General features: G+C 45.9%; 3 pseudogenes across 1 annotated transcript; all 3 read right to left on the bottom strand.

Moving 5' to 3' along the window:
• Positions 1–800: 800 nt before the first annotated feature.
• LOC115836366 lies at positions 801–1,580 on the bottom strand (annotated as a pseudogene).
• A 2,533-nt stretch (positions 1,581–4,113) lies between these two features.
• LOC100594807 lies at positions 4,114–10,946 on the bottom strand (annotated as a pseudogene).
• Positions 7,339–7,916, bottom strand: LOC100607000 (annotated as a pseudogene). Its single transcript, XR_001116232.2, has one exon. The product of XR_001116232.2 is annotated as a prefoldin subunit 5 pseudogene (transcript).
• Positions 10,947–12,542: the final 1,596 nt, after the last annotated feature.

Here is a 12,542-nt window from a genome sequence, read left to right as displayed (position 1 = left end):
TTTTTTTTTGACATTCTTAACAGGTTTTATTTTATTGGGTGGAATGCTCTAAATTCATGAAAGCTTTTGGAAAATCTTCAATTCTCAACCCCTTAAAAAAGTATCCTGAACCAGGAAGAAAAAAACAAGAGATAGAAATAATTATCTGGACAGATACAAAACAAGATGCTTTAGTTCCTCCCATATCCCAACTGCCATCTGGTGATAAAGAGTTCTCAGAAAGCAGAATATCTTTAACATTCATCAGGTAGAATCTCACCAGTGTAAAGAACCAACATTGATCTGGTGCCTCCACTCACTCTCTGCAGACCATTTTGGATTCCTAAGATGTAATTATACATTTCACATGCATTTGTGAGATAAAATAAACATTATGTTTACATATATCCCATGAGTCATTCACGTTTGAAGGTTTTCTAAATACTGTGTGTGGCACTAGAAACTTCATGCTGTATCAAGTCAGTGTCAGTATTAAGCTACTGGACTCTATAATGAAATATTATAGATAGACATTTACTGAAAACCAATATAAAAATCTGGCCCAGAACCAGAATGGAAATATGCAATTTTCTTGATTTAAGATGGTCAAAAGTATATGGGTTTTTTTTTTTAAAGCTCTACACATGTTTTAAGACAGGTATGTGTAAGAAGCCTTTTTGTGTGTGCTGACTTTATCATGACAACTCTAGCTGATACTCATCTTCAGCAGTGCACATGAGAAACAAACTCTGAAAAAGGCAATTTCTTGGGTTTAGGAAGGACCGTATTCTGGGAATTACTTCAGAGGAATAAACAATAATTCTAGGATTATAGCCAAGAAGGACTGGAAGACTTCAGGAGATGCTTCAGCTTCTTCTAGATTTTGAATGCTGAATAAGCCACTGAAGTGTGATATCTATATTATCCTTTTCTTTGCGAGAAATTGAATAGCAGCAAATTTCTCTATCCTGAATAGCAGACAGATTCATTTTTTTCAATTAGCTGTTTCTCATCCAAGGCATTAGGAAGATCTCTCTTGTTTCCAAGCACTAGCACTGGAATTCCTTGTAATCGTGGTTTATCTAGAAGATTATGTAGCTCATTTCGGGAAGCTTCTATCTTTTCACGATCTGCAGCATCTATCATGTAAACAATAGCATTGACTCCTCTGCAATACCGCTCCCACATGCTTCGAAATCGGGGTTGTCCTCCTATGTCCCAGATCTTTATTGTGACTTACTTTAGTTACCTTCCTCATGTTGAAGCCCACTGTGGGTATCATATCTTCACTGAATTGACCTGACGCGATGACATTGATGAAGGTGGTCTTGCCCGAGTACTGCAGCCCCACGAGCGTCAGCTCCATCTGTTCCTTCCAGAAGAGCGAACGGAACCAGTCCAGCAGGCGGGAGATGAGCGCCAGCATGATGGTGGCCGGGAACGAGAACAGACGGGAGGACGAAGAGCGGTGGCGTCGACGACTTCCACACTAGCGGGCCTCCGCCCGGACCCCACAACGGCTCCTTGGTGCCCTGGCGTGACACGGGTGGACACCCGAATGTAAGATGTTTTTCAAAGTAATTTTTATTGTGACCCTTCTGGGATTATCCTGACCAGCTAATTACTTCCTCCTGTGGCACAACCTCACACCTTATAGCACTCATCACAAAGATGTGACGCTTTCTCTGCCTCCCCAGCGCAGACTTAGCATTCAACTAATATAAGGTATTACTGTGCATTAGCTACTTTCTTAGGCCCTGGGGTTATGAGGCATATTTTAACCATTCAGGCAAGTTAAGGATGAGAAACTGAACTATAAGGAGAGTCAGCAAAAATAGAGGAAAGGAAGCTAACTTGAGAGTCATCAAGATTAGAACCCAGTGACTGTCTTGATGTATGAACTGAGCAAAAAAGTGAATGTATAGTGGTAACATTCCCTGACGTTGGAAATCAGGTTGGTGAGGTGGAGGTTTTGAATTAATTTGCATTGTCTTTGTAACAAGATAGAGTTTTGTGTCAGTTGTTGAATATACAGTTTGGAGCTCAGTGGAAAGACTGGGTCAGAAATGTGGCTTTGAGAATGACCAGTACATTAACAGTAATTGAGGTTTGGGGTATGGATGTACAATTATCCCCTTTTGCCAGATCTAGAAACTGGGGCTCAGAAATGTTAAGTAACTTGTCAAATCTCTGAGCTAGAATTCTAAACTTCATTTTTCCCCACATTCCATTCTTGTGACTTTGACTTTAAAATCTGCATTCTCCCCACAGGGTCAGGCATTTGTCCTAAAAGTTACAAAAACACTTGCTCAAGAATTTTGTAATATTTTCTTTGTGCTGTTTTTATTGCCCTTTGTTCGTGTTTATCATTTTGCCCTAAAATCATTCTTTGGTCACTTCAGCCAGAAATTTCCTTCCAGAGGGAAGGGGGTGACCCAAATCTTTTACTCACTTTTAACCTGTTGAGTGCAGCAAGGACAACCTTGAGCTATGCTGTTCTGCCATGGCTCCTTAAGAGGTCAGGCGTTCCAGGGAGACTAGTGCCTGCCTTAACCCAAGTAACTGGAGAAGGAAGGACAAGGTCCCCTTAGGTCTCCTTAGAGGTTCCAGGGAATATGAGTATGATGGCCATTATTAAGAGGCTTGTTGTGTGGCCAGGATTACTAAAGCTGCCTTTGGCGGTGGATCACTCACCCAGTGATGGTGCTGGGATCGGGGTGGGAGGCTCAACTGAAAAGGTAGCAGGAAAAAACTCTAGGAACGTCTTGGTATGGCAAGCTACACTGAGAGACCTCCCAAAGCAGGTGTGTAGGAGGGACTTTGTTTAATCTGTGTGTGAGGGAGAATGCGAATAGGTTATCACTAGGAGGGGCTTACCTTTCTTAGCAGCTCCTTGTAGATCTCAGCTTGCGACTCAGCCTCCCTCTTGGACTTCATTTCATTCCAAAGGTTTCAGAGAATTCCACATAATATTTCAATTAATAATAACTATGTATTTCCCTGAATAGCAAGATATTGGACATTCCCAGAGAAAGGCAAAAGGGCCAGAGTCCCACCACCACAGTTATGAGCAGCTGATCTCATTGTTAGACTCGTGTGGCATTAAATTCTAGATTTGTTGTCACTTTCTGTGTTAATAGGACACTTTCCAAAAGCCTTGTCTTCTTTTGACAGCCAAGGTGATTGGCTTCGGTGTTTTCAGAAATGCAGTGGGACACAATGAAGAGATGTAGAAGGCTGACAGGAACCAAGGGCTGGAGCTTCCAGGCTTCTGTGGTGCCATCCTTAGCAGGAAAAAGTGTAGGAGTCATCCCCTGAGGAAAAGGCACCAGGTAGATCCTGGGAGGGGATTCAGCTGACTGGGTGCCCACCATTAGTTACTGTGAAGATAAATTCAAGGAGCAAGGATCATGGCAAGGAGAGTGGTGGAGAAGGACTCCAGGCACAGGTGGTATAGAAAGAGTAGGGCTGGGTATAAGCATGTGGGCCTCTGTCATGTCCCCACTGCGTTGTGAGATCTTGGAGACCGAGTGGGCAGAACCCTGGGGTACAGCTTTGGAAGTAGATTGCTTTTGGTTCTGCTGCACTGCCTTCAAGTCATTGGCCAGCTGTTCTTTAAGGTGAACCCCTTCTGGATTAGGGGCAGGAAGGGTGTCTGGTGGGATGGGCAGTTCCTGGAGCAATGTCTCCCCTTGGTGGTTTAGACTTTCAAGAGACTTCTGTGTGGATTTGTTCTCTGGTGCTGCAGCAGTTTGTTCCCTGGACTTCCTTACCCTAATGGGAAGTACTGTCATTTCCATAAATGTGCAGGTGGGGCAGGTGCCACTAGAAATACAGGTGGCTCCCCACCTGCTGCAGCCCTCCAGAGGACCAGTATTGTCATTTCCATAAATGTGCAGGTGGGGCAGGTGCTACTAGAAATGCACTCTATATTTCTCAGCAATACATTGTCTGTCTGCTCCTTGTCTCTGCTTTATTGTGTTAAGGGAAGGTGTGAGGGAGACTAAAAAGTCCTTCCTCTCTAGGGAAGGAGCTTTGACCTACCTTTCAGATGGGTCACCATTCCACATCAAAGAAGAAAAGCCCTTATCTAGAGTGCACTGAAGTTAAAGGTCATGCGTGATTTCTGAACATTTACCATCCATCCCACCAGAATATTTTCCACTGTCCCATAACTCCAGGGTCTAGGAGAGTGGCTAATGCATAGTAAGACCTTATATTAGTTGAATCCAAAGTCTGCGTGTTCTCCTTGAGCAGACTAATGTTTCTATCTGAGGAACAAGGTTGGGTGCCCTGGTTTGGTGGCACAAGCCGCTCAAGGACAGTGACGAGGGCAGTGGCGGGGGTAGCCCAGGGCTGAGGCAGAGCCAGTTGTCTGGAGTGTAGCCGGAGCTTATTGTCTAGGGACTGGGGACCATCCAAGAAGGCTGGGCCCACCAGCTTCTGAGCAGGACGAGATTGGGCCTTGGAGCACCCTGTCGGCTTCTCTGTCTTACTTCTCCCCACAGGGCTCTTGGCTGGAGCCAGGACCTTTGCAGCATTTTCTTTTCTGGTTTTGGCCACCTTCACAGCAGCTGAGAACATGGAGTCCTCATGCCCTTTGCCTTTTGTCTTGGGGATAATATGATGCAGAAACATTTAATTTTATTTCTCAAGCTAGACTCTGGAAGGCTGGGCTTCTTTTGAGTATGGGCTGGCATCACCAGCCCATGCAAAACCTGGCCTTGCAAAGTTTGGCCCTGCAAAGGCTTACCCTGAGTTGATTGGCTCAGGAAAGGCTGACCCTGTGAAGCCTGGGGCACCACAGTCTGGGCATTCTTAGGAATTGTTGCTGGTTCAAGGATGACAGTTAGCTCGGCTTGACTGTCTTGCAGGTCACTGTCAGATTCTTTCTCCCCAGGGACTCGTGGAGGTTGCTGTGGGAGCTTAAGCTGAGGGTCATGCTGGGGGCTGTGTTGACAGGGATCAGCAAGATGAAAGCTAAGGCTCCATCGCCAGGACCCTGGGGGTGTCTTGTTCGGAAGCATCCCTGCTGGCCTCTGGTCTTCAGCAGGGCGTCTCTCTTCTCTGGTTGAGGAGCGCCCAAACCCCGCATCCCCTTCTCTGTGGTCCCTGGCTGCTTTGGTTTCCTCTGGGTCCTCTCTCTTTCCTGCTAGCCTGGGGACATGGGCTGGGTCCTTGCTCTTGCCAGGGCTTTGGGGCTCAGGGCTCCAGGGTTCCTCGAGGCTGGGGTTGTTCACATTGGCGTCCACCCAAACACAAAGCATGTGGGCCTTTGTCATGTCCCCACTGCGCTGTGAGATCTTGGAGACTGAGTGGGCAGAACCCTGGGGTACAGCTTTGGAAGTAGATTGCTTTTGGTTCTGCTGCACTGCCTTCAAGTCATTGGCCAGCTGTTCTTTAAGGTGAACCCCTTCTGGATTAGCGGCAGGAAGGGTGTCTGGTGGGATGGGCAGTTCCTGGAGCAATGTCTCCCCTTGGTGGTTTAGACTTTCAAGAGGCTTCTGTGTGGATTTGTTCTCTGGTGTTGCAGCAGTTTGTTCCCTGGACTTCCTTGCCCTAATGGGAATTCCCCATTGTATCTCTAGGACCTTTTTTCTCAGGTGGAAGTTTAGTTTGGTCAAGATGTATGTCTGGAGTTTGTGGGGGCTAGCAGGGTGTGTCTGACTTTCTAGAGGCAGCATCTCCATGGTTCCTTTTACTGGCACTGCAGGCTGGAACTCTTTTGCAATGTCTGTACAGCTCTCATTGTTGCCTTGAAGGCATGGCCCAAGACTTATACACTGTTCTTCAAATGAAACAATCTGAATCAGAGGCTCTGCTGGGATTTCCACAGGCCTAGGCACCATCTCTGTGATGACAGATTGGATAGTGACTGCCGGGGCCAGGGCCCTGGGAAGCGCCACGCAATACAGAGCAGGCAGCCCCGACAGGAAGGCCAGATGCTTGTGCCGTAAAGTTGTCTCCAGTTTCTCAATGGCTTCCATAGACAAGACTCGGAGCAGCTTAGGGTGTTCAGTGATAGCACCTGGTAAAGCCTTTTGCTGTTGATCAAGGGCCGTAGGCATCCAAGGCATAACTTTGTGATGTAGGTCTGGGTCACTTGCTCTCTGCAGTACCAGGAACTGGCTTTCTGGAATGCAGGTTAAAAGAGCCACTGCCAGGCCCCCAGAAATTCTGCAGTCCCAGGACCTATGTACACAGGCAGGGATCTTGCCCTGGTGGATCTGTTTACATTTGGAGTTGAAGTTCTTCTGCAATATTGCCTTGGCCCGGGTTAACAAGTGTGGCATGGGGACGGACACTGGGGCACAATGGGTGACAGCACATCACAAGCCCCGTTGGCCTCTAGGGCTACAGTCTGGGGGATGCTCACATTGGCTAGGGCTGTGCTGCTGCAGGACACAGTCTGCTGGTCAGTGGAGGTAAGGAGCAACTGGATGGACTGCTGGATCTTCTGAGGCAGGCCCCAGCGATGGTGAATCAACTGTTTCTAGATGTGGAATTCCAGCAGCTTCCGGGCATGCTCCGGGAAGAAGAGTGGTTCCCTGGTAAGCACTGAGATGGACTTCCCTGGCTGGGAAGCTGTCATGGTCTCAGGAGGCTGAGCTTTGCCACAGGGCTCATGCTGCGTGAGGCACTGGGTGTGCTGAGACCTCTGGAGGGCAGCTGGCCAGCCCCACTGAAGCTGGAGTTGCCTCTGTAGCAGGTGCCACTCCAAGGCTTCATACTCGGCCAGAGTCAGAAATGGGACATTGATCTGAGCTCGTTGATGTTCAGATGGAGACACCCAATTTGGGGAAAGTGGGGAAGAGGGTGGGGCTGACTGGAGTGAAGTTTTAGGGAGCAGTTGGGGGAAGGAGAGCTCATTGAAGAGAAAAGGATCCTTCAAGGGGGGTTGGGCACATTTTCAATCTTCGGAAGGCCTCAGCACTTCAGGACTGAGAAATGGAAGGTGGGCAGGGAGGACGATATGCAAGGCCATTGAATGCATCGGAGGTTTCTGGGTTCAGGGACAGCAAGGAGACCTGGGAATTCAAGTGATGTCGGCCTTGGTTCCCCTGGACAGAGCTGGGGTTGCTCTGCATCATCTCCTCCTGGTTCAGTGGAGCCCTTGGCTTCTCAAGCCTTGAAGAAGCTATGGTGTTTGGGCCCGTGAGCACATCTGGCACTTGAAATTCCGGCCCTAGCTGGAGGTGATCAGCTCAGTAATCTTGTATGCCATCTGCATACGTTGACTGGGCAGCTGACTGGGTTAAAGATTTCTGATCTGTTTTTTTTTTTTTCATAGAGAGACATTATTTTTAATGGCTAGATTGCAATGATTTTAGTTTATATATATATATATATATATTTTTTTTTTTTGCCCAGCTGGCACATTTATTGGCATTAAAACACAAGACCCTTTCCAGCACCAGGAAGCCACATTCAAAGGGTGTCCCTCTGCCCCATTTCTGCAAAAACTCTCAGGCCTTAGCAGTAGCCTGAGCCCCCAGGGCTGTGAGCTGCTGAATCTTCTGACTCATCATTTCCATGACAGCCTGTTTCATGGCGTGCTTCTCCTGAAGAGCTGGTTGGATTTTCTCCATCTGCTTGGTTAGAAACTCTATCTTCCTCTTGAAGAAGTCCTTGGCATCCTCAGCTGTCTTCTCTACCTAGTACCCAGTTCCCACATCGATGAGCCCGTGTTCCATGTCATGCAGCTTCCCAGGGACATACATAGAACTCGTCAGTGGGACAAGTAATTCTTTCCCCTTGTTGCTGTTGTTCAGCACGTTCAGACAGTCCTTGGCTTCCACATACTTGGTCTGTACCACTTTGAGCTGGGCAATGGACGTGGACAAGAACTCCACTTCCTGATCCAGCTGGTTCTTGAGCATTTCTAGCTGCGGCAGATTCAGCTCTGTGATGTTAATAGACTGTGCCATGTTGGGAAGGAGCTTAGATATATTTTTTTGTAGTTAAATGTCTTTTTTAATTTTTATTATACTTTAAGTTTTAGGGTACATGTGCACAATGTGCAGGTTTGTTACATATGTATACATGTGCCATGTTGGGGAGATTTTTGATCTGTTAATTGTGACAGTGTTGGGTTTATAGATGCCAGTGAAAGCTCTCTGGTGTTTCTGTAATGGAGCTCTAGACTCTGCTCAAAAGATACACTAGACACAGACAAGATCTCTAGGCAAGAGGAGACCTGTGATGGGCTCCTCGATAAAGTTGGGGAGATCTGGTCGTTCACATCCACCAGCAATTGCTGAATCTCCAGAACCATGACATTGCAAATTTGGCAATGGGGATCTGGACATAGGATTCGCCGCACACTTCCCTCCAGGGGAAGCCAGCCCTGGCTGGAAAGAGAAACATGGCAAACATTAGTGATGGAGTGGCATCTACCTTCTTGGAAGAGTGTGGGCTAGAGTTGGCATTGCCCTTCCCTAGTCCTGCAAGTCTAGAAGCCTACAGCCCCTTCATGTCTACTCCTCTACTTTTCTTCTTAAGAAAATGGCATTTGGTAAGGTATGGTGGGCTGGGTTTAGGACTTGTTGGACAAGGCCTCAGACAACCCACAGAAGGGCATGGCCCTCAGAGAAGACTGGGAGCTGAGTTCTGTGTTGGCCTTGTTGAGAAGCTGAACTAGGAGAAAGGAACTAAGCATGTGGAAGAGTCAGTTGGTTAGCTGATGGGGCATCACCAGGAATATCACAAGGTAGAACTTTCTTGCAGTCTCATTTGAGGCTAAGAAACCCGAAGCCTAGTTTTCAGTACATCCAAACTGTGGAAAATGAGGTTTATGTGGTACTTATGCATTCTGGGCGCTATGAGATATCCCTGATGATGTACCCAACATCTGCTGGGAATCAATCTTTTTCTCTAGAAATGTTAAGAGGATAAGATGATAGGCTCCTGTCTTAGGGCTCTGCCAGGAACTTGACTCCCTGAATACAGAACTAAAGGAGGTATTATCAGCAGGGTTCATCTTGGTCAGCTGAGTCTGCCCATGTAAGGGTGTAGCTGTAAAGAGAATGTGACATGGGTGACTTCCTCATGAAAAATCCATTCTCTTGACTGGATAACATATCTCAGAGCTGAGTAGAACCCCATATAATGTCTTTTATGAATAATGTACTAGTAAAATCCTGAATTTCAGAACTACTGTGACCCTGTCCCAAATCAGTATTGGGTGACTCTTTCCTCCTGCGATGATTATGCCTTTGCAACCCTCTCAACTAGTGAACCAGCCTCCACTGTGTATGTCTCCCTCCCAGCCATTTTCCATCTCCTCAGTCCTGCCCCAGGCTAAATGAAAAAATCACCACAGGCCAGGCTGGTGTTTAGAGACTGCATACAGCAATAGATCACCTTTTCATGACAGAGAGCAGCTCTTGGCTCTTGTGGCTTCTCATCTTCTTCCTGAGAAAGTCTCCTAGCTGAGGAACCAGAAGACAGTGTTATAGTAGACAGTGGCATGGTAGAGTTTTCAGAGTATCTATAGGAGGTTGGAGGCCCTTGACTCTCAGCAAGAAGACACTGAGAACCCTAATTAGAAATGCTTTAAGGCCTTTCTGTGCACAGTATAATGAATCATGACTTGTTCTCCTATAGCCATTCTTATTTGACCTTAAGAACCATACTGTAAGTGAGAGGATCATCAGATGCCCATGTGATGGCAAACAAGACTGAGAGATGAAGTGATTTCCACAGGTTTTAAAACTAGTAAATGACACAACTAAGGACATCTGCACTATTGTCTCAATTCTTTATTCCCATGGGAATAATGTAGAGAATTTTGGAATGTTTCCAAGGTAAGATTTCCCACCCATGGAAGTTTCAGTCTGGGGAACTGGAGTCTTCAGTGGCAGAGCACCTGGCTCTTGGCTCCGGGATCATAGAGGGACAGGATTCATGGGAAACCCCACAGTGGAAGGGAGTCAGAGGAGAGATTGGGACTTTACCTGTTGATGCTGCATCTCTAGCTCTTTGCCTGACTTTTTGGTGACACTTAAAAGACAAAAACATTAGAATGTGAAGCTGGGACACCATTTTCTTTCTCATGTCCAAACTTACATGAGACTTACATATATTTTCCACTCCCTTTCTATATATCTATCTGTATTTTATACACTGTCCTGGATTTTCTTTGCCTATTCCACCTTTTCACCCCATTTTCCTTCTCTGCTTATTTCTGATTCACTTGGAGGCTTTTCCATATTCTATACCTCCCATCTGATTCCCAGATAAGTCCTGCTGGATGCTGGGGATGAAGCAAGAGACAGGATGGTACAGATGAAGGTGTATGTGTTTCTAATACCCAAAGACTTCAGTTTATAAACACTTTAAAGGGCCACCAACCAAAAAAATCCCCCATATTGTGAGGTCTTCTGAGATCCAGTGAGATAGATCCCATATCATCTAGGTCTCTATTCAAGTCAAATGGAAAGCTTCTTGGCTTTTCAATTAGAGTATGGTTCAGGGAAGACCTGGTAAGAAATTACTTTTAGGCTCTGAGAAGACTATATAAAAGTAACTAAAGGTATGGCATAAAAATTGGGGGAGAGGGGAAGTGGGGTCAATAAGGAAGGACTCTGGAGCTTAAAAGCATATTATCTGAGGCTTAATTAGTTCAGTTGGAATCATAGTGTTGCCCTACCCGGCAGCAGCTCCTTTCAACTTCCAAGTTCAATTCATGGTGGCTCCTTTTCACTTGCCAGATAATTAGAATAATGATGAAGATGGAGCCATAGATGTATAAGGGATATCCAATATCCCACAGAACAAAAGTAGGGCTCAACATGGTCTAAACCTCATTAGCATGAGCTCAGCCATCCCTCTATCTCGGCATTCAGGGTTCTGGTGCCTAATGACTCCCAGTGCTAGGCCTTGTCATGTCCACCTCACAGAGGACGGAACTAGGCCACCAGACTGCATCACAAAGCCCTCCTGTGTCATAAGGCACATGTAGTAGGGAAGCTCATGTGGTGATTCAGTCTGTAGATGAGGGTGTTTTGAGCCTGGGACTGAAGGTGCCACAAGCAGTGTCTATTTCCTAGTCTGTCTTCACTTTCCACTCCTCATACCAGCCTGATGTCTCGGCTCTCTCCGTCACAACTGTATGGTCACCTGTCCTCAGAAAACTGAGTGCTTTGGCACAGGGGTCACCTCATGAGAAGGAGTGGTTAGGCCAGAGGAACCTCCACTAACTCTCCCACTAGTTTTGGAAATATACCTGAGAAGCACATAAGAATTTAGGGAGGGCGGAGTCTTGTTATGGCTTGGAAATGGAGATCTTTGATGTTTCAGGCAATGGGTGATTGGTAACAGAGGTGCAGGAAGGGGACTATGGCTGATGTGGTAGGGTGGTAGGGAGAGGCCAAGGTGGCCGTATCTATCCAGTCTGTGTGTCCTCAAGCTTGCAGATAGGTGGGGAGAGATTGTAAATGCTGCAATCTTTTTGAGACACATTAATGTGGCTCACTTCTGGAGTTCTGTCCAAATCATGGTTTTCTAGAACTGCCTCTGTCCTTGTTATAGCATTCTGCCTGTTCAGGGAGATGAATGCCTGTAGAGTTGGATTAGTAGCCATTTCTGGCTTTGGGTCGCCAACTGGTTGCTGCTTGTGGTTGGATCTGTTCATCTCTGGATGTATTCTGTTTGCCTGTAGGATTTTTATTTGTTTGCTTGAGTTGGATTCTGGAAACTTTTAAAGCAGAGCAGATGTTTTCCACTTTTGCCTCAGGACTCATCACTCCTATACTCTGCCCATTAATTTATACATTTATGTTACCTGCTTAACCTCCATGAATATTGCAATACTTTCCTAACAGCTAATGATTTCTGAATATGCTTAGAAGGTGTTGCCCTGGTGAGAATGGTTACAGCCAAAAGCGGAGAAACAAATTCTTGGGCTCGAAATCTTTGAATATTCATCCAGTATCCCACCCTTTACCCCACTGGCATGGTGAGTATATTCAGTATGCTCATCCCTAAGCTGGGCGATGTCAAGGATACAAGGACTTTGAGTCATATTGGCTTCCTCCTCTCAAGACACTTAAAAATCTAGTTTCAAAGACAAGACAAATTTACGTGAATCAAGAGCCAATGACTTATTTCAAATAATTTGATGTATTATTGAGGTTCAGGTCTCAACCTTTCAAGAGAGAGAATGCATGCAGGGGTTCGGTTTGGTCAGAGAGGGTTCCTGGGGAGATTAATTTTGAAGTTTTGTCTAAAAGTGCAGTTTATAGGGAAAAGGACTGTTCCAGGTGGGAGAGAAAATTCCTAACAAACACAGAACCCCAAGGAATGTGCCACAGAGTTCATTTGATACTAAAAAATGCAGTCTATCTTTGGCAGAGGTGCAGATGAATGGATTGGAGAGCAATTGTGGGAAAGATTGGAGGAGCAGGGATGAGGCTCTCCTTGATGGAGGGCCTTTGCATTTATTTTATTTTAATCACTTAGATTAATTGATTTTTTAAAGTAAGCATACACATAAATGGTATAAACTTCAAAAGGCAGAAGAAGGTATAACATACTGTCTCTTCATCCTTGTCTCTCATCTC

Source organism: Nomascus leucogenys, chromosome 8 (genome assembly GCF_006542625.1).
Source record: "Nomascus leucogenys isolate Asia chromosome 8, Asia_NLE_v1, whole genome shotgun sequence".
Lineage (NCBI taxonomy): Eukaryota > Metazoa > Chordata > Mammalia > Primates > Hylobatidae > Nomascus > Nomascus leucogenys.
The sequence above is the reverse complement of the archived record's forward strand: the minus strand, read 5'-3'. Positions and strand labels throughout refer to the sequence as shown.